Source organism: Callithrix jacchus, chromosome 9 (genome assembly GCF_049354715.1).
Source record: "Callithrix jacchus isolate 240 chromosome 9, calJac240_pri, whole genome shotgun sequence".
In the NCBI taxonomy this organism is placed as follows: Eukaryota; Metazoa; Chordata; class Mammalia; order Primates; family Cebidae; genus Callithrix; species Callithrix jacchus.
Window position 1 is genome coordinate 19138310 of NC_133510.1, and position 3305 is coordinate 19141614.

Sequence of the window (3305 nt, forward strand, 5' to 3'; positions counted from 1 at the left end):
ATCTTGGTCAATGTTCAAATTTTATGTTGAGTCAGCAAAAGAAGGAAATCTTTTTTTCCAATGTAAGCATACGATTCATTCCTTTCCTTTAATTGAATTATATTGTAATTCAAGAGCCTGCTTATGACTTCCATTGGAAATGTATCATTAACAATTGGAAACGTTATGTCTTCCTCTTAATGAATTAACACTTTTAGTGTGACCTGAGATTTTTTTGTTACAATTTGTTGCTTCATATGAGAATAATTTTAACCTTACTTCCTCAGAACTGTTTAAACCACATAATAACCACGTGAAACATTGCTAGGATGCCTTGCAGCCTTTGGAAGGGCAGGGGTAAATGAAGAATCCTGAGGCTGAAGCTCCATTAGCTTTGTGGCAAGTCTACCCTAGTCAAGATTGGAGATGGGGCTCAGAAGAACTGAACCAACAGATACTTCCAGCCATACACACACTTGTCCCAGCCAGCAACACCCACTCTTCAGACCCATGGTCTCAGGCTGCAGCAAAGTTCTGCGAATAAGGTGAAATTATCCACATTTTCTATGTTTGTGTGTAGAGAAAGAGAGAAACAACTTCCTCAACCCAAGATGAAGTTGTCTCTGGGCAACTAGCCTCTGGTTCACCAAAACAAGATTTCCTGTGATTTTGTGTGTAAGGTGTTTTTGTTTTCTTTTCTGTTTTTTTTTTTTAAACACACACACACACACACACACACGCACACAAAGCCAAGGGAAAGCATGAACGCAGTCCCCCACTACCACAAATTATGCAGTCGAGTTTCCCACATTTGGGAAATCACAGGGGTCAGCACATCCGGAGTGCAATGGATAAGCCTCGCCCTGGGAAAACCACCTTCGTGATCATGGTATCTCCCCTGCCAGCTAAGTACGGGTGTTTTTCTTTGTCTTTTCAGCACTTTGGTTCTAAAGGGTTTATTTTCTGTTATACGTTCCCCACAGAACCTCTGCATTCTGGGATGGAATGCCAGCTGACGGAATCCTTAGAAGTGGGTGAGAGGAATCCCACTGGGCCCCCAGCACGGCCTGGGGCCTCCATGGCCTTGACAGTGGTTAAGAGTGTGGGCACCAGAACCAAAGAGCTGGGCTCTGACACTGACGCCCTCCTACCCTGGTCCCAGGACACGCTCACCCTTCCGTTCTTCCCATTCGTCATCGGCAAGATAGAGGAAAAGCGATGAGCAGCGCATGGGAGTGGCGAATGGAGTCGTTGCAGTTCCAGTGCTTGTACAGGGCCCAGCGCTTCCTGACTGCTCACTACACGGAAGTGAACATGTTTCTTAAGGGTTTGATGCAGCGAACTGGAGGAAACTGGGAGGGGGAAAGGGCCCTGTCCTTATGCCAGGAACTCCTCCCCTCCCTTCTCCTCCAGGCCTCACTGGGAGCTGCGCCCTCTGCTCCTCTGGCCTGGGCAACAGCCATGTGTCTTGTCTCCTGTTTCCCATCAGAGAGAGTTTCCTATGGCTCCAATTCCTTCCTGGCTAAGTGTACGAGGAGGCTTTATCTGCCTTAAAGGTCGGGTGGCAAATACCTAGCGAGTATCTAGACAGACCCTGGCTGTAATTCCTAGGCCTTCCCTGCTAAATCTGGCAAAATCTGCCCTGGGGTATGCCAAATGTCAACCCCAAGAAGGACAGGTCACACTGCTTCTTCTGAGAAGCCTCTCTAGATTTCACTGCCCTGCCTTGAACTCTGCCCACACCCTGTGTCTCCTCTAACCTTAGGCTCAGCTTGTCCAAAAGCTGTTCCCTACTACCATGGCTAGTGTGTTTCTCGAATTGTGAGCCAAAAGCAAATGCTCAAAAGCACAACCAGAGATTTATATGGCATAGTGGGGTATTTTCCCAGAAATCTAAAAAAAGATTATAAAATCATAATTATACCCACATTTTATGCATAATTTTTGCAACATACTAACCATATTTTGAACATATTCATTCATTTCCACTACAATTCAACATGCATTCACTCAACAGTTACTTGTTGAGCACCTTCTAGGCAGCAGACAGAATTCCAGGTATTCAGAATGTATCCCTCGTGGAGTGCGCAATCTAATAACAGAACGAGATGGATAATGAAAAGTTCCCATCATCAATGTTAGATGGTGATAAGTGCCACGGGGAGGAAAAGAAGGGAGAAAAAGGCAGAGCTGAAGAGAGGAGATCCAGAATGCCAGTGGAGGGTGGAGCACAGACTGCGATTTAAAACAAGAGGATCAGGGAAAGCCTCACAGATACACGAAGATTTGAGCAGTGGCTTGGAAAGGAGGTGAGGAGTGAGCCGTGTGGAAATCAAGGAAAGGGCGTTCTGGGTACAGGCCCCTAAGGCGGGAATGTGCCTGGCATGCATTTGAACACAATCAGCTTAATTCTGGTGAGCATCTGATTGTGGCTTCTTTGGTCTTCCTGGGGCTTGCCTAAGGACTCCTATCTTTGTCTCATTTATATTAAGTTCATAAGATCTGTGCTTTCTACTCCAGCTTACCACTCATCTTTATAAAACAGTAGGGACAAAATTAAACGAAATGTGCAAAATAACCACACAAACTCTGTGCTGGAGACGCCGGGTGCCTGGTGACGCGGAACAGTCGGCTGGCACGCTGCGCCCCCACGTGGAAGCTTGCAAGGTTTGGCCCCCTAGGCATGGAAGTTCCAATCTGGCCCCTGGAAAGCAGCCCAGGGGTATCAGGCTTAGTGCCCAAATGTACATGCTGTGTAAAAGGGGGACTTATGAAGTCAAGGACTTTGTGCTGCGTTAGAGAAGAGCCCGAGGGCAGGGGTGGTGGTGCAGTCCTGATGGGGATGTGGACCACACCCTTTCACTTTCCTGCCTGAGCCAGCGAGGAACAAGAGAGCAGACAGTTCACCCAGGAGGCTGTGTGCCTGGGGCTGGGTGGTGGGGGTTCTGGGAGGGTGCTGTGCTGCATGGCCCTTGACACAGATGTGCACTTGCATGCCCTCGGCAAAGGTGTTCTGCTCACTGGAGGTGTAAGTCTTTCCCCTCTATGACTATTCTGGGCAAGGACCTCCTGAGGCACCCATGCTGCAGTTCCCAGAGGGTTAAGGAAGGCTGCAGGACATGTGGGCGTCTGGGCTGGTGAGCCTGGGAATTGAGGAGGGGGTGTCTGTGAAGGGAAGCCAGCCCACCCCAGTCATAAATGCCATACTCTTAGGGACATGCAGGGGTATTTTATTGTTTCATTGAAAACTGAGCCCCCAGTGCAGCTGTTCTGCCCATGAATTCCAGGGGGCAGGGACGGTGCGGGCAGGAGAATGAGGGGAGGCC

General features: G+C 48.4%; 1 non-coding gene across 1 annotated transcript; it reads right to left on the reverse strand.

Annotated features, from left to right (window-relative positions):
* Positions 1-729: 729 nt before the first annotated feature.
* Positions 730-892, reverse strand: LOC118144732 (U1 spliceosomal RNA). Its single transcript, XR_004729471.1, has one exon. It is a non-coding gene; the product is annotated as a U1 spliceosomal RNA (small nuclear RNA).
* Positions 893-3305: the final 2413 nt, after the last annotated feature.